This window comes from Carya illinoinensis, chromosome 6, assembly GCF_018687715.1.
Source record: "Carya illinoinensis cultivar Pawnee chromosome 6, C.illinoinensisPawnee_v1, whole genome shotgun sequence".
Classification (NCBI taxonomy): Eukaryota; Viridiplantae; Streptophyta; class Magnoliopsida; order Fagales; family Juglandaceae; genus Carya; species Carya illinoinensis.
In genome coordinates this window covers 3,708,516-3,727,771 of record NC_056757.1, presented here as the reverse complement: position 1 = coordinate 3,727,771, position 19,256 = coordinate 3,708,516, and the positions used below count along the sequence as shown (strand labels likewise).

General features: G+C 34.3%; 1 long non-coding RNA gene across 8 annotated transcripts; it reads left to right on the top strand.

Annotated features, from left to right (window-relative positions):
- Positions 1–14,983: 14,983 nt before the first annotated feature.
- LOC122314186 lies at positions 14,984–19,256 on the top strand. Of its 8 annotated transcripts, none has more exons than XR_006243637.1 (8): positions 14,984–15,202; positions 15,347–15,451; positions 15,848–15,914; positions 16,186–16,293; positions 16,405–16,437; positions 17,032–17,222; positions 17,950–18,041; positions 19,000–19,256. It is a non-coding gene; the product is annotated as an uncharacterized LOC122314186 (long non-coding RNA). The 8 variants fall into 8 exon arrangements; XR_006243636.1 differs by lacking the exon at positions 19,000–19,256 and adding an exon at positions 18,169–18,234 and having other exon boundaries at positions 14,985–15,202; positions 16,186–16,244; XR_006243635.1 differs by lacking the exon at positions 19,000–19,256 and adding an exon at positions 18,169–18,234 and having other exon boundaries at positions 14,985–15,202; positions 16,186–16,253; positions 17,040–17,222.

The window sequence follows — 19,256 nt, the reverse complement described above, 5'->3', positions numbered from 1 at the left end:
ATGGAAACCAAGGCGGCTGGGATCAAAATTTCCTCTCTTGAAACGATAGACATCAACCAAAAAACCCAAAAAACAGATATCATGAGCCACGTTCCGGTCTACACTTCTCGTGTAAGAGGATTGCTATGCATCAGCCCCTGTAGCAGCGCACTCTTCACACACCTTACGTGGCATCTGTTTTTTATTTTTTATTTTTAAAAATCCAAAGCTTGCGTTTTGTTGGTCTGTTTGTATTTCTTCCCCGATTCAAATTTGCCTCCCGCGTCCTTACCTCTCGATTTCTGCCTGCGTCGATTTTGCTCTGCCCACCACCACCGGCTACGCCGTCTCTCTTTCCAGCAACATCGACGCCATCTGCACAGCATTACCACTCCACTCGTCGCCCAGCTCTCCTCCCTCCCCGTCGCCAGCTCATCTCCTTTTCTTCCTCTCCCCACCCCCCGCGTCAGCCCCCACCCCCACCACTCGCGTCTTCCATCCTCTCCCCCACCCCCTTGTCGCCCAAACAATGCCCTAGTTGGCCTGCACCCCCTCTGCCTAGCACCCTTCGACCCTCCCATCCTCTGCCCATGCCTCTGTCCATTCTCTGTCGTAGTTTGAAAATGTGTTACTTCTACTGAAGAGATCTACGGCCACGGGCTACTAAGGTATTTATTGAGATAGCCTACCTTTTTTTCTGATTGCTATAGAGTTTCTTTTTCTGTCTCAAGTGTTTGCTATTATTAACCATTGGATGTGGTCATCCGATAAATGCCTTTATAATGATTTCATGAAGCTCAAATGTAAGCTTGACTAGTCCTTAATAAATAATCATCCTAATTAAGTGTTAACAAGATCATTGTAGAAAGGGTTGTATTGAAAAAAAAAAGATCACCGTAGAAAAGGGAATAAAATCAAGAACTCATTTTGACAAAATGATCAGTAGTTTTGGGATGTCCCAGATTTTGGTTCCCTGTAAGTTAAAAAATCCCAGATTTTAAAATCATTTTAACAAAATGATTGGAATGCATGGACATGCATCAATTATGATGCGGTTAAAGGTCTTGCTCAAGTAGTTGTATCAAAACACTTGGCCTGAATGCCAAGTATGTGATGGATTAATATTTGTCTCAGTTGATGCTATATAAGATTTGAGTAAGTTGCAAAGTGTTCTTGTAGTGTACTGATGCTATATAAGATTTGAGTAAGTTGCAAATTGATGGATTAATGTTTGTCTCAGATTAATAGCTGTAAAAAAGCCACAAAAAAAAAAAAAAAAAACAAAACAAAAACAAAAGTTTCAAGGGTGAAGAAGATTGTTGTGTGAAAAGATGAAATAAAGTTATTCCATCCAATTTCACTAAATAAAGTTACTTTCTTTAATACATTTTGTTCTAGTTGAAGCATCAACTTCAATTCTTGTTTCCATCGATTTCCATTTTTATTTGGTATAAAAGCTTTCGATTATAGTGCTTATCTGTGACTGTGAGACATGTGGATGATAGTGTGGTGTGCATACTGTATCTTTCATTTTGTTAGTAATTTGATATTGTTGTGAATAATTTATTTTGAATCTAACAAATTTACTGATCTTTAGTAATTTTTTGGAGTACTTTGCAGTATTTTAATCATGGGAGTTGTCTCTAGAGCAATTAAGGATGTTAGTTATGTGCAGATTGGTTTAATGATGGTGTTCTTGTTAGTTCAATCCATTTTCCTGCTTTATTGTTGGAATGAACTTATTTTTCTAGTTTATGAGCAATTGTTTCTGGTTTATTGTTTGTAGCTTGTATTTGGGTAAACTTGTTTTGAGCTATAACTCTCAAAATGGTTTTTGGTTGGAATGGGCAGGATAGCATTGTTGATATAGGCTACGATGAAATGTATGGTGTTTATGGTGGAGTTGCATCCAAAGGATTGTCAGAGGATTCACTGAAGATGCTACTATTGTTGCAAAGATTTGGATTGGATTTCACAATATTCATTCATTTTATGTGATTGGCATTGTACGGAAACAGAGATGCTATGTATTTAGAAAACACATATATTTAGTTCTTGTATAACTGGATATGGTATGTGGTTGCTAAGCATGCCTTGATCTTTGTATATATTGAGAGAGACAAGTCCGCTACGTTTGAATGATTTTAAGTTGGATATATACCATGTTCATGTGATCTTTCTTTCACTCAATGATTTTAAGGCCAAAAAAAATAATATCTATTCTTGACTTGAGATAATGTATCATTACAAGGGCTCCTAAAATAGCAAAAAATGTGAGATCAAACCATATGCACAAGTTGTTTTCATTACACAAGTTAATTTAATGAAATACAATTTACATACATAGGTTTCATCAAATTATGTGCACAAGCTGTTTCCATTCAAAAACCATATACTCTATACAACGTGCTATTTACATACAAATTATCCAAACCAAGCAAATGCTATTACAAATGTGATAACTCAATACAAACAAAATAATTTTCACTTTTTCTTTTGAATATTTGTCTCCATCTCTCTCACTCTATTTTCTCTCTTTTGAACTGTATATTTGTGCTGTAATATGTCATCCCACGTCTTCCAAGCCTTATATCTGCCCATACGAAGAATTTACATCTCGCATTTCCCTGCACACAATACAAAACAATGAAACAAGAAATATGTGGGCCATTTGAAAGACAAGCTTGGAATGGCACTTCAAACACATGATATAAGGTACTGTTAGTATCAACCAAAACACCAACTTCATGATCCTACTACCACCATTAAAAACAGGACAGCTTATTCTATCATAGAAACTTAAAAAAGATTATAGCGAAAATTATTTGTCTTAATGAAACTTAAGGTAGTGATTTTACAGATCACATAAAGTGGAACACCTCAATGACATTTTTTGAAATAGTCAATCTGCCATACCTTCTCAATGGCATGTTATTAATAATCAAATAATAAAGAGAAAATTCAAAAATAAAAAAGATAAACATTACTCATAATAGGGTGCTTGAGCATAATTATTACCAAGTTAGCTGCTTCTGGGATTTGCATAAGGCTGTAAAGACAACGACTTCACAACCCCCCATATCTTCTTATTCTTGATGAACTGTAACATTGCAACCAAAAAAATCATAATTTATTATTGTTGTTGTTATTATTATTGTTATTCTTATTTTTATAGTAACCAAAACAATCATAATGGAAACAACACAAATCAGAACTGGAAGAATTAAGTAGCTTTGGTCAACAAATCCTTGTCTGTGACATGTTATTAATTCAAGGAAGCTCTATCATCCCAGAGAAAAGTAAAATTTAATAATTTTAAAATTAAGAAGAAAAAAAAGCTGGTTATAAAGCAAAACACTCAACCAAACTTCCATTTTAGAAGCAACCAGAGGAGAAATTTTTTTTTTTTTGATGAATAACAACCAGAGGAGAAATTAGATTCAATATTTTGGCTAATTGGGATATCAAGTAGCTCGATCACTCAGAGACAAGAATACCTAATCATAAGAACTAGAGTTAAGGCAAACCAAACCCCAGCCATTGCATTGTACTGCACTAAATCAGCAGTTGAAAACTTTGTGGCAGAAACGTGGATTAGCAGAGATAACAAAGATAAGATGAGGAGGGAAAGTTTAACCCATTTCATCTTAGTGGCAGAAAGTTTAACCCCTCATCAAGCAGGGGAACGCATTCCAGAAACCATATATCCAATTCCAATTTCCAATTGGAAATCAAATTCAAAACTACCTCTACATTTAGAAGCGCAAGAGACTGGTACTAAAGTCGAAGTGCAATTAGAACAACAAATTAAATTTAAAGAACAAGTAAAATACGGAACTCCTCTTAACTACGCCATGTTAGGTTGCCCAAATTAACCTTATAACATTTGCCCAGATCACAAACCCTAGAATTTCATAGAATCTTTTTGAAGAAGATTATTTACACGAAAAAATACCTTAACTGCGTGGCCGCAAATCTCTGGATGCGGGTTCTCTTTTGCAGATCTGTGGGTGCACATCGTGGGGGCTGAGAGGAGATGAAGGATTTGGAGGAAATTTAATTCACAGAGAAGAGGGGGAAAATGAAGCACGCTGCAGAAGAGGGAGGGTGGTCATATGGTTTCGTGACAGGGAAGTCACAGATATTCAGATCAGATGAAGCACAAGATCAGGGGAGATAAAACCCAAGGCATGGAGGTGGAGCTGTAGATTTCGAGAGGGAGATGAAGGTTATCGTCGCCGAAGAGAAGAGGGGGAGATGACATTCTGAAGAGAAGAGGGGGAGGATCGGGGCGAGAGTGGGGTTTGAGGCAAAACCGGTTCAATTGTTAGTGAACCCGGTCTAACACGTCATGTGTGCAACGGCTGCTCCCAAATAGTGGCTGACGCGAAGATTAATTCATGAGGAAATACATAATGTGGCCCACCAATTTGCTATTAAGAGCATCCACATTGATTTATGCATATGCATATGCAAAATCACATCTTTTAGAGATTCAATTTGCCATACAAGCAAAACTCCCACATTGACTTATACAAATTTGAGACAAAATATTAATAAAATATTATCATTTTATTATTTTTTTTGCTTTTTTTTTTAAGAGTTTGCAATTTCCATGTATTGGGTTAATACATGTAATTAGCACCTAAAGAAATTCCATTAACACCCAATACATGTATTCAAAACCTGTGAGAGAGAGGTGCACGGGTTTGATATTCAAATATGTAAAATATTTGAGTAAAATATGTAGAAAGAGAGTGGGAGGAGAGAGAAAGAATAAGTAAAATATGTTTTAGAGAGTGAATAGTAGATCTTCAAATATGTAAATATACTATTCATAGCTATGCAAATATTTGAAGATGTATAATCCAATATAGATGGATTTAGGCTCATATTATGCAAATATGACTTTGCATATGCATATGCATAGATCAATGTAGATGCTCTTACAAAAGGCTAAAATGGAAAATTTGGTGAAGGGGCCGAGTGTTTGTAATAAAACTCCACGGGTAAGCCATTTATTCTTTGCTGAGTACGGCATCATCTTTTGTTGCGCTTCTATTATTGAGAATATGCATATTCAAAATATCTTGTCTATTTATAGTGCTGCCTTGGGACAACAATTGAATCGGGTGAAAAAAAAAAAAAAAAAAAAAACTTTTTTTCAATCGAAACACGAACGAGCAGTTATGAATGATATCAAGCAATTATGGGGTGCTCAAGCTATTCACCAATATATTAAGTATCTTGGATTTCCTTCTTTTGTTAGTAGATCAAAGGTTCATACCATTTGAGATATTAAGGACAAGATTTGGAAAAAACTGTAAGGATGGAAAGAGAAGCTATCATCTCAAGCCGGTCGTGAAGTCTTGATTAAGGTTGTTGTGCATGCTCTTCCCAACTATGCCATGAGTTGTTTCAAATTACCAAAAGGATTCTGTAGAGGAATTGAGGGATTAATTGTAAGGTTTTGGTGGGGCAACGAGATAATGAAAGAAATATCCATGTTGTAAGTTGGTGGGAGTTGTGCCATTCAACGTTTTTTGGTTGTATGAGATTTCAAGATCTAGAGGCATTTAATTTGGCTTTATTGTCCAAGCAAGGATGGCGACTGCAATTTTATCAGAATTCTCTTTTTTTATGATGTCTTTAAGGCTAAATATTTCTCACACTCTGACTTTGTATCTTCTCATTTGGGTTCTAAGCCGTCTTATGTGTGGTGTAGCATTTGTGAAGCCAAATTTGTGGTACAATCTGGATGCTTATGGTGCATAGGGAGAGGTGACCAGATTTATATATGAGTCGATAATTGGTTGCTAAACTCCCCAACCATGAAAGGTATTACTTGGTTCAATTTATTACCAATGGATGCGTGTGTCTCTGAATTGTTGGATCAGTCACAACCAGGCAGGTGGAACATAGTGAAGAAGGTATTTATCCCTCTTGAGGCCTCGAAAATCCTTGCTATTCCTTTATTCTCCCTTTTGAATGCTGATAAATTAGTATGGAATGTACACGTAATAGCAATTTCAGTGTGAAGTTAGCATATCATTTAGTAATGCAATCTAGAAAGGGGCATGAGGTTGGTACTAGTCTGTCTAATTCCTCACAAAGATTATTATGGAAGGCTTAATGCAAGATGCAAGTTCCAAATGAAGTTAAGAATTTTTTCTAGAGGGTTTGCAATGATAGCTTATCCACAAAGAGCAATCTTTCCCATCGTCATGTCATAGATTACAGTATGTGTGATTTTTGTCATAAGGTTGTTGTAGATACTCTCCATATCTTGTGTCATTGCAAAGGTATTTATCAAATTTGGGCAACATATTTTGATTAGAGATATGATTAAATGGGGATTACATGCTTGGTTTGATTACATGGTATAGGCTGTAATGTAACTCAAGGATCTCGACATTCTGAATCAGTTTGTGATTCTTGCTAGGAGCGCATGGAAGTTCAGGAATTTGAAAATTTTTCAGCAAAGTGATTTCTCTCCTCTTGATATAGTTGATAACTGTTTTTCTTATTTAGAAAATTATCAAATGATTTGTAGTCATCAACAAGTTAATAAGCAGCCATTTACATTTGCCTGGAATCCTCCACGAGTTGGAAAATGGAAGTTGAATTTTGATGGGACTGTCTTCACTCTACAAAACTTGTCAAGGATAGGAGCTATCTTGAGGGATGATTCTCTAAGTATGATTATGGCAATTTTGAGAATGGAAGCAGGTACTTATATGGTGGAGGAGATAGAGGCTCTTGCTGCTTTAAGGGGATTACAAATGATTATCCACATGGGAATATCTCATGTGATCCTTGAAGGAGATTCACTCACTGTTGTGGAAGCTGTTAGATCAAGTTGTGAAGAAGAATGCAATTATAGCCCTGATAAGAGATATTCAAGCTTTGTTATTGTACTTCCATTCATTTGATATTTTTCATGTTGCTAGACTGGGAAATGAGGCAGCGCATCAATTAGCCAGAAATATTGCACGATGGGTAGATGATACTATTCAATGGTGGCACAATCCGCCAAATTTATTCTAAGTAGTTTGGAAATTGACGTTAAAGGCCTTTCTATGTAAATTATTTAGTCATGTATGATTCAACTGGACAAGTTTGTTCTATGTATTTGGTTACTGCTATTGGATGAAGCAATCTTTATTCCTAAAAAAAAAAAAAAAAGACAACTAATTTAGATAAAAAAAAAAAAATACTCACAAACTAATGTAATCTCAAATTCATAGAAGTAATTAAACTCACAAACTAATATAACTTGAAGTTGTATGTCAGATTGTAAAATTATTTTTGTTGTAAAGTAGATATAATATATCACATAAAATCACATCAATTTATAAATTTATTTTTATAAAATCTATTTATAGTTTTTTCTTTTTTTGAAGAGTTGGTAGCCACCCACATAGCAGCTCCATCTCTAAACCCTCACTTATGGTGGATGATCATGAATACCGTAAAAATAATAGGACACTTGGAGTTTACACAATTATCAAATAAAAACCTCATGCATCAAACCAAGCAAAAAACTGAAAAACCAACTTATTCCAAGACCAACAAAGAATCCAACTATACAATCCTAAGAGTTAGAAGCCCCACTTTATCAAGTCTGGTAATGCCTTTCAAAAGCCGTGGTAAACTATGGGGGCCTTCATATCGAACATTCATTCTCATCTAAGCTTGTCGTGCTAGAAAGTCCGCCGCTTGATTTCCTTTGCGATATTGATGTACCACCATAAACGATAGCCCCTCAAGTGCAACCATGAAATCTTTCCAAAAATCCCATAAATACCACAATGTGCATCTCCCTTTAATAAGCCAATCCACTACCAAACTAGAGTCACTTTCAATAATAACATTAAAACAATTTAGTCTTCTGCATAAAAGAATCCCTTCTAAAATAGGTCTTAATTCAACTTCATTGTTAGTGCCAACACCGAAATGAGTTGAAAAAGCCCCCTTCACATTACTAGCTGTATCTCGTACCACACCCCCTCCTCCCAAACTCCCCAGATTACCACGACAGGTCCCATCACAATTCAGCTTGACCCAACCTGCAGAAGGTTTCTTCTGTTTCTGCCGTCTCACACCATTACTCGGACAATCTACTTGAAGCTCAGTCAAAATACGCAACTCATTCGAAGATAAAGGTCTAGATGAATTCATCACGAACCCAGTATTTCACGGACCACCACACTTGATCGACACTTTCTTGCACCCCCTCCATTCGTGCCTTGCATCGTCTCGTCCAAAGGCACCAAGTAATTAAACACGATAATAAACCCAATAACGTACCTGTTATGGACGAGTTTTTTGCACATTGTAATCACGCCGAGACCCTCGCCTTCCATGTAGTATGTCTTGAACAGGGAAAATCTATTTATAGTTGTAGCACTTTTCTTAAATAAAACTGGTGGTGGTTTACGTACGAGAGAGTGGGTCGACTCAATAGATTGTACATGTAGTCTTAGGTGAAAATTCTGAGCAGGCCCCTTTTTATATTTAAAAACTAATTAACTAAATTTAATCTTTATATTATATTTTTATTTAAAAATTATTTCTATCGTTTTTGCAAAGCAAAAATAATAATTAAGGTTTTATACACCAGCTCAATAGAGACATTGTCTATCCAGGTAGGATTTTATCTAATTTAATTTTCCTAGATTGTTTTTTAGAAGCAATTATAAGTATTAGTGTCAATAAAATTCTATAAACGATCATCTATTTGGATAAAAATGTGAGTTCCTGCCTTTTCAAAGAATTATACGAAAAGCTTTCTATGGATAGTTGTAAGAACAATCTCACCGGATTATTTATATCTAAAATAAACTGTACTTTATAACTGTTAGACAGAAAATTTTCTTGCAATGGATTAGCCAATATCAAATTTTGTAACTTTTAACTACAGTAATTATAAAGAGAATACCAAATTTGATATCTACTATTTACAGACCAAATATTTATTTTATTATTTTTTTATAACACTCTCTCTTCTCTTCATCTACATCTCCAAACTTTCATCAGTTTTTTAAATTAAATTGTACAATATGATAAAATAAAATAAATTAAATATTTTTTAAATTATTAATTACTCATTACTATATAATAAATAAATAGATAATTCAATGTGAAGATTTGATGTGAATAGTTAAAGTCAAATTCATTTGATATTATTTTATTGTTATATAATAAAAAATAGCTATTCTAATGTGGAGACTTATGTAAATGAAATAGCCAAAACCTAAATTCATCTTACATTTATTAAAATTGTCCTTTACATATACATAATCCATTAACAATGCTCTAAAATACATTTAAGGCTAGTTTGGATAATCAAGTATTCCAAAGCACTCCATGATTTTCCCTTTCCCAACATAATTTAAACACAAAACACTTTTTAATTTTAAATATTTAATTTTTTCATCTAATAATTACCTAATCATTACAAATTTTTCAATTATTAAACAAAACACAAAAAACAATACAACTTTTTTAATTTTTATAATAACAAAACTATATTAAAAATTTATATTCAAATAATTTTTATATTTTATAATATTTTCAACTTTTTCTATTTTCTTTAAAAAATTTAATAAAATATCTTAACTCAAATCATTTCACTACTATTTAAAAATCATTTCACTACTTTTTATAGATATTTTAAGATATTTTAAATATCCAAACAACCCCTCGGCGTCTTTCAATTTCAAGAACACATCCCAAACCCAGTCCAGTTGCTTCTTAAAGCTTAATGTTGATGGAGCTATTTTCTCATACTTAGAAAAGACTGGGATTGGGATGATTTTAAGATATAGTAATAGAGAGACAGTGATGGCAGCTACTGTTTCAGAAACTAAAGTGAATAACCTTCCTACAATCAAGTTACTTGCAGTCCTTGAGGGTATTTGCATTTGTCTGGGTATTCCTAAACTGATTATTGAATTCGATTGTTTACTTATGGTATCGGAACTACAAGATGCACATAGTCTCTTTCAGCTAACAGCAACTTAATTATGGAAGCTAAAAGATTAATGTGTCATTTCCAGGAAGTTACCTTTCAGCATGTGAACCGAATGGGTAATGGAGTTGCACACACATTGACTAGATATGCATGGAATGCATTTGATGTTCAAATGTAGTGGGTAAGTGTCCCTGTTTTTGTTGATCACGCTATTTGGTTTGATCAAGCTACCATGTAATTTGATTTGATTTGAATGAATTTCTGTTTATATATATATATATATATATATATAATTAAAAAAAAGCCTATCTTACATTATTTCTGGATATTACATATACATTTTATGCAAAAACGTAGAAATATTCAATCAATTTTCAGACTAAGAAAATGGAGATCTGAAACAATGAATCAAAAGGAAAAGAATCGGGTAAAACAATATAAAGAGTTATGCCCACCCACTTTAACTCCACTAGGGTGTTTTCCTTCCATTGCATCCTTTTTATTGCGACAATCAGTACAGAGGAAAGGACCTTGCCAGGGCTTTGAACTGGTGAAGAAAATAGCACCAGCATGAACAGAGATGCCCTCACTTGGAGCAAGGTCAACTTGGCATGCATACAGCACAGACGAAAAGGCCAGATGTCAATCGGCCTGCCCAATTCATTCTTGAGAGATACCTGTCTCTTCTTTGGAAATCATTTTCTTCTCAAGGTTTCTTGTCTTTACACATTTTCTTCTCAAGCTCAAATTGAATACCAATTTAGGGTGCAATTCTACTTAAAGTAGGTTTGGTTTGACATCAATCCCTTACCTGATTTAAGGATGTTGCTTATCACACTTCTAACCTAAGACCTTGTATTTGGGCCAGACTGTCATGATGGTGGAGTCTAAGTTCACAAGAAACTGAAATGATTTAAACATCCCAACCTCGTAACAAGATGTTTCAACAGAAGTTCTATATCATAAATACTCAGAAGCATGCTGACTTTATATTTTAAATTTAACAATACGGAGTCACAAATGATTAACCAGTAGGAGAATTAAATGGGAATGGATTCAGGTCTCCCACATCTAGATCCAGTACGCTATTGTAGTTGGTATTGAGGATGCAAGATCATGTAAAGCAATTTGCGGCCAAAAAAGGAAACATGTTCCTGTTGTTGGCAGGGATCAAATGAAACAGGTCAGACCTGAAAATATCCTATACAGCATCATGGCCCCATGGTTCAAGGACCAGGGCAGCATTTCCTTTATACCTACTTCATTTGAGACGCAGAATATGCTATGAGCAGTTTCCGATTCTATTCAAGTTTGCTCCTAGAATTGCTAGCTTACTAGATACGGGCAGATTTTTAAAATTTTGAAGCCTCTCCTAAGAGGGTTCTTCACCATGGGCATGCCCCCAAATAGTTGTAGATTTAGAGGCTTGTATCAATGCAAATCAGGTTAATCAAGTGCTCACCTGAACCTCATGGCAAAGGTCTTCCCCAAGAGAAGAGGGGCAGGGGGAGGGCGGGGTGCACGCCATTCTCTGTGAAGGTGGGGAATCTGATTTCAGGATTCTGGTTCCTTATAATAAGTTAGCTTGCAATTTCAAATTTTGATACCCGACTGAACGCCAAATACAATTTGGAGTAGCAAAACTATGCAAAAAATCACAAGCAGTAATTGACCGCTCATATAAAATCGAATCGAAATTTTAGAGAAAAAGGTCTAGAAGCAAAAATGCAGCAATGAGCATGGGTTATGACCAAAACATATTTTTAGACTGACTTCTGCTCAATTGCAAAACCTCACTTCTAAAATTAGTATAAATACAAAACCAAATTTGACACCCCAGTAAAGAATCAATCACTAGTTTCACTCCAAGAGTATTGTCAGTATATTTCAAGAGATGCAAGTGTAATGTATTCTTCTACTTAAGCCTTTTGAGCATGTCCTATGTTCTTATGACAAACGTAAATTTATTTTATGAAAATTATGTCTTGCCCAAATGTTAGAATTCAAGAAATAGTTGTTTGAAGCCGCAAAAAAATTTTAGTAGACGTCTTAAAAAAGGCTTTTTAAGCCAAATGAGTAAGAACCAAGGACCCCATTCACAAATTCAATCATGTTTTGTTTGTGGTAAAAGTGGACAATTTGCTCGAACTTGCAAGTTTTTGAAGTAATAAAATAATTCTCAAGTTAACGTAACTGAGGAACTATTTGTAGCAATGATTACAGATTTTAACTTACTTCATAAATTTGTTGAAGGGTGGTGGGCAGATTCCGGTGCCAATAGGCATGTCTGCTATAAATTGATTAAAAAAGAAGAGAAAATAAATATGCTTGGTGATTTAAGTAAAATCAAAGTTGTTGGGAGTAATGAGGTTGAGCTAAAATTAACATATGGACGTATATTGATGTTCAAAGATGTACGCTATACACAGTCTATGAGGAAGAATTTGAAATCAAGTTTTTTACTCAATAAAGCGGGATTCAAACAAACTATAGAATCTGATCAATATGTAATTACAAAAAATGAAGTTTTTGTAGGCAAGGGCTATGCTTGTAATGGAATATTTAAATTGAATATCGAGAATAAAGTATAGGATGTTTATCTTTATATGTATTTTTCTTTTTCGGCGTGCATGTTTATGTCATATTAGCTATTGATATGTTACATCTCAGGTAGTTTATGATTAATTCCCAAATTGACAAAGTTTTTTAAAAAAATGTGAAGCTTGTAGTCAAGCATATAAAAGTGTTGATGAGAAAAATACTAAATTGTTAGATTAAATTCACACCGATCCTTGTGAACTTGAAAGTTTTTTAACTCGTAGAGGAAATAGATATTTTATCAATATTTTATTTTTTAAAACAAACGTATGTTAATTTATTAAAATAATAAATTTGATGATTTTGGAAAAATCAAAGAATTCCTCTATGGAGTTGAAAAATCAATTTGGTATAAATGAGTTTAATTCATTTATTCAGTTATTGAGAATTATTCATGAAACTACCGCTTATGTCTTTTTTAGAGATGAAAGAAAAAATAGCAGTCCATAGTTTTATATATATATATATATATTGGAACAAAGTGATTTTTCTAAGAGGTGATTTTTTTTTTTAATGAAAAGGAGATTTATTTTTAAATCCAAAAATGAGTGGGGGTGAAGCTTTTGAAAAATAATTTTTTTTTTATCCAAAGATTTTACCCCAATGTTTTCTTCAAGTTTATTTTCTTTGAGTTTTGGGAGTAAAGTCAAAGTGGTTGAAATTTTGGTGTTTAGCGAACCTTTGTGTATGTTTAGTGCAGCAGGTTTAGAAGTAAGATGAGAATTTTGAGTTTGAGATAAAAATTTAAAATATTATTTTTTACTATTAATATTATTTTAAATTAATAAAAAATTAAATTGAGATTTAAAAAAGTTAAATTATTTATTATATTTTATGTAAAAAATTAAAAAATCCAGATCTTTTAGAAGAAAAACACATACAATGTTGTGAGATTTTTTTTAATTGATGGTGTTATTGATGTGAATTATGTTAATTAAGTCATGTGATAATCTTCCAGATCCATTAACCAAGGCCTTGACAAGATAATGGGTCTAGAATATATCAAGGGGAATGAAATTAAAACCCATAATTCAAGAGTCATGTATGAATATACCCAACCTAGGGACAAGAGATCCTGAGAATCGGATTTAATGGAAAAAAATGAATCATATAATGATTGTAAGAAATACACTATTTATTTTATTTCTCACTCCTATGATGTGAGTGCATTTATCCTGTAATGTTGTAGAGAATGAGTTTTTGAATAAACTCTTAATAAAATTCTATAATTCTTATGATAGGGTGTAAGAATTATAGGAGCATCATTGACAGATTTCACCTATGTAAGTGTGGGAGTGGGGCTGCTCTCTATAAAAATTGGGTTTATTCTCAAATACACATGAAACCGGGATTAACACAAGGCTGAAATGTGCTGGCTAATAAAGTTCATGTCAACACCTGGATTGCTATGTGTGAGTTATTATTCTTTATTTTCCTTAAACAGTCATAGTTCAAATTTGAGACCACTACTGACTATAGAGTACTAAATGTTGTTATTTTACTTATAAGTGAGGGTTCAATGTAAATCACACCATTATGATGCAAAATAATTCTTATTTGTCTGAAAGTATATCTCTTTATTTATATTTTTTATTTTCAAAAAATAGTGGGAGAATGTTGGTATTTCTTAATTAATAATATTTTTCTTACCATCGCTTATACGTTCTTGATTTATCTATTAACTTCTTACCGGCCTGTTAATTGTAAGTTCAATTGGCTTTGAGTTAATTGGTGGCAGAACTGAGTAACATTGATGGCCAACGTCTCTCTTCATGTTAAGTCTTTTTCATTGAATGCCCAGAGGCCATATGATAAAAACGGCTAGTAATTCTTTACTTTACTTGCTTGGTGAACTTTTCTGATAAAAGGGGGGCGTCTAGTGTCTCTTAAGAGGTTTTGAGGGTAGTGTTGTCTTAATATACAATAAAATAAAAAAGAGAGTTGTAGTAGATATTTTTTTAGATTTCTTTTCAGATAAAAAAAATGGGTTCTTTTGGTTGAATTCAGGTAAAAGAAATGTGTTCTTTTGATAGAGTTTTAAACTCAATCACTTATGCAGAATTAGTTTAGACAATAGAACGATCAGTTAGACTGTTGTATTTTGAAGGAGTCAAGTCAAGAGAAGGTAAACTGTATCGATTAATTTGAAACTTTGTACACTACAGAGAAATTAAATCACCTTAAAAAAAACGAGATTTTCGTGTTTTAATTCAAACTGATTTTGTTTAAATGTTAATTTTATTATAATTTTTATTATATCTATTTTATTATAATAAGCTGCTAGGTATCTGCTACATTAATAAACAGTAAAATTTTTTTTTTGTGAGTTTACTTTTTTATCCTTCTAATTTATTATCTTGTATGAGTTTATACGAGGGTTTATTTGTCTTTTAATCATATAAATGGTTCAGATGTGGGGTTGGCTGAAGGATAAGATGTCCGCCCTATGTTCTACATATTCTCATTCGCTTCTCCCTCCAAAACCAAACTCCTTTCCTTCTCCATCTCTTCGTCTTCTCTCTTCTTTGATTATTCTCTCTTCTCTTCGTCTTCGTGTTTGCATCTTCAGATTTGTTTTCGGCAGCGTTGGTTTTTTTTTTTTTTTTGTATGTGGTGGTAGATGTCGTCGAACGAAGGCCATCGCCTCCCGTAAGTTCCCCGTTGCAAACTCTATCCTTCTGCTCCTTGATCCTCAGTTTGTCAGCACTCAATGGTTTCTCTCTCTCTCTCTCTCTCTCTCTCTCTCTCTCTCTCTCACACACACACACACACACACATAACTTCCTTTCTCAGTGTTCAGTCGCGCCACCATAAGCTGGAGCCACCGTCGTCTGGCCACCATCGGGCAGCCCAACTCCTTCGCGTCACTTCCCCCACTGTGCCTCTGTTTTTCCTGGGGTAAGCCTCTGCCGCACACCTCTTCTTCGTCTCTGTAGCGCAGATGCACCAGCCTCTAAATCTAGAATTTGTTTCTTGTTTGCTGCGTTATAATTGCTTAGGGCTTCAGCCTTCTGTTTTCAGAATGCTTGTTTTATTGGCTTTAATCACAAGAATGCCCTTATACATTTAATCACAACTGTTTGTTTTCTGCAGTGTTGGTTTTTTTTTCCATGTCATTGAAGCTGGTTTGTGGTAGATGATCCAGGATTTGATTTTTCTTTTTTATTTTTCCTTTAAAGGATCCGATTTTTATGTTTGTGAAAAAAAATAATTGGGTGTATGTTGTGATAAATGGGTTTCTTTTATTTTACTTCAGATTCATATCTCTCCCTTTCTGTGGTTTTTTGGGGTTAGATGCTAGCATTACAAAAGGAGATGCAAGATTCGGGCTCCCTGGTGTAAAGGGATGTTAGGTTGTTAAGTAAGTTTTAATCAAGCAATGTTGTTTTCTTTTCAAGTTGGTTTAAGCATGGTAGTTCTTTTTTTTTTTTCAAGTTTTGATCTTAGTTTGAGGATTGTAGCTTTTGTTTTCATCTTGTGGTAGATGATCCAAGATCTAGTTTTTATTTTTTATTTTCCTTTAAAGGATCCGATTTCTTTGTTTTTGAAAAAAAAATATGTCGTGATAGATGGGTTTCTTTTATTTTACCTCAGGTTCGGATCTCTCACTTTCTGTGGTTTTTTTGGGTTAGATTCATGCATTACAAAAGGAGATGCAAGATTCGAGCTCCCTGCAGTAAAGGGATGTCAGGTTTGTTGAGTAAGTTTTAATCAAGCAACAAAACTATGAATATTAACAGGTTTGTTGGCAACAAACTTGTTATGCTCAATTTTTATATAAATAATATGTTTGAACTTGCGAAAGGTTCAATACATTTCACTGTTTTTGACCTGCTTACATGTTGCTACAGCTCAGGAGATGCCGGTTGCCCTAATGTGTTCAGGTCTGCCTGTTGTTCTCTGCTCTTTACTTTATCTGTTTTTCAATCTAAAAGTAACTTTTAAAGCTATTTGCATGTTGCATTATTTTGCTTGTCATGAGTATGATGAAGTCTTACACAAGGATGCATCCATTATGTTGTAATTAGACAAATTGATGATATGCAAGCAAGCAAGCTCGTGATTTAGTTTGGATTTGGTGAAATTCAGAGGTGCATCTGCACCAAATACAATATAATAATATTTTATATTCCTTGACGCCAAAGTTTGAGTTGGAACCTCTATTCCATCAAGACCCTTGTCAGACCATATTCAATGTGTTTCGTTTGATCATCTAAATTCATAGCTCTATAGTAATAATTTAAGAAAGAAAGCATCTTATTGATTTCCCAGGTAAATAAAATTACAGTCCAGACTAAAAGCACCTAATCTTTATGAACCAAAATTTAATTTTCCTGACAATTTGGAACCCATTATTAATAAAATTTGATAAGAATATTAAAGCAAATTTGAATTTCCCTTATGTTGGTGTCAACTTCTTGTTATTTTATACATATTGGATTGAATTATTTTTTACATTTTTTTTATTTTGGAGGAAGGAATGCAGTGTGGTGGTGGCGGCGGCTTAGATCATCATATATGGTGGAAGGGGCAGAGATAGTATTAGAACCACATAAAATGGGGTCATGATGCTGGTTGGAAATCAACTTCTTCTTCTCTTATTCTCTCTTTTTACACAAAAGAGAGTACCAAAGTTCCTTTTAGTAATGGAGTCTGCCACAAGAAACAGGTTTGCTTATTTTCTATTATCACCCATATTCAATTCAATTGGACAGGATGGGTACCTGTACCCAATAAATCATTTAGAGTTCGTGCAGACTACCAAACATCAAGAGAAAAAGGACCAGTAACATCAGAATGTCCCATCCCTCTCTTAGTGGCCATAAACTTTTTGAGCTGTCAACAGTTTGTGTGCAATTCTGGGCTTATTGATCCAGCCCCCACTTAAATTATTATTATTTTGTGTTTAATAAATGATGCATACTTCATGATATCATGTTCATGTTGATGTTTATTTGCTTAACTTACATTTTTGTTAAATGAGTGGATACAGAGATTCAAACTTCCCCATTTATGTTCATATTCTCTTGCGTCAGAACTTGTTGTTATTGAATGTTTCAAGTTTTCTGTTTTTTTTTTTTTTTTTTTTTTTGGCAATGGTTTTAGGGGGTTTCAACCCCTGAATTTTCTACTGTGTCCCAATGGGACAGGTGGAGGTGCATCGGATCAGAGGGCCATAACTCAGTGCTGGGTTGTTAGATGAATCATGCCAGATATATAATCTTGTGCAGTGTGTATTCTATATATTTTCTTTTGTTAGGTCAAAATATTTATTTTTATCTGATCTTCTCATTTCGTTTGAAGTATATGGTTTGAGTTTGAATATATTCTTCTCTATCAATCAGCTCCAGCTGAGAAGGGTTCTTCTAAAAAAGGTTACAATCTTTGATATGTAGTTATTGAAGAAGAATTGAAGACAGCCAAATTTGAGCATAGGAGTAATAAAGGATGTAATTATGGACCACTGTATGAGTGGGAAGTTTTGCAAGTGAGGGCCCTATCAATGCCTATATTCTATTTTTTGGTGCATTGCTTTCTCACTTGAACTTCTTACTATATTGAACTTCTTACTATATGTATGGTTTCAGCTGACACTTTTAACTAATAGCGTGCAGTGCACTTGGTGGCAGTCATGATGTTGGATAATTTTCTAGATTTAAGGTAGGGGTGGGCAGCGGGGCCCCGCACCCCGCCCCCGTTCGCCCCGCCCCCGCACGACGGGGTGGGGTACACCGCCCCGCATGGGCCGGGGCGGGGGCCCCCGCCCCGCATCTAGTCCCCCTAGCGGGGGCGGGGGGCGGGGAGGGCCCAACCCCGTCCCGCATTTCCCCCGCCCCGCCCTCACCTATATATATATATTATATATATATAAACATAAATATTTATATATACAAAAACATAAATATATGTTTATATATATAAATATATATTTATATTTTACAAATTGTGTATATATAAATATATATTATAATTTGTTAGACTTGTTCACAAATTATGCATTAGCAAATTCAAAAACTATATAGTTTAAAAACTACTATACTACAACTTATACAAAATATGCATTAGTAAATTTAAAAATTACATAATTTTTAAATTATAGTCATATTTACAAAATTTAAATTTACAATTTAGATCTAAAAATATATTTTTTATTACTTTTAGATCTAGAAATAATTTTTTAAAATAATAAAATATAGTTAATATTTGAAGTGAAAATAAGGCGGGGCGGGGTACCCCGCCCCGGGGATGCGGGGGCGGGTGGTGGGGAGGAAAACTCCACCCCCGCATAGTGCGGGGCGGGGTGCGGGGAGGGGGCTACCCCGCACCGTAAGGTGCGGGTAGCACCCCTAATTTAAGGTATGGAAGCAGGGCATATCATTGTTACAACTTGCTTTGAATATGTTAGCGTCACTCGTGGAACTTCCATTTTTTTTTTTTTTTTGTAGACAACAACTTGCCCATGAAGCGTTGCAATGGTACATATGTAGAATGGGAGCTTGGTTTGCAGCAGATGCTTTCGTTTTTGTTCATTCTTTGCTCCTTGATTGTGTTCCCATTTTATTTTCCTTTTGCCTTTTTATTAGGAAAATATATTCTTTTGATCATATGAGGAACAAAATAACATGTAGTTGCAGAGATGTGAATTTTATTAGATAAAGGAGTTCTTGGCTGGCTTGTTTTCATGTCAGTCTATGTTTCTCTC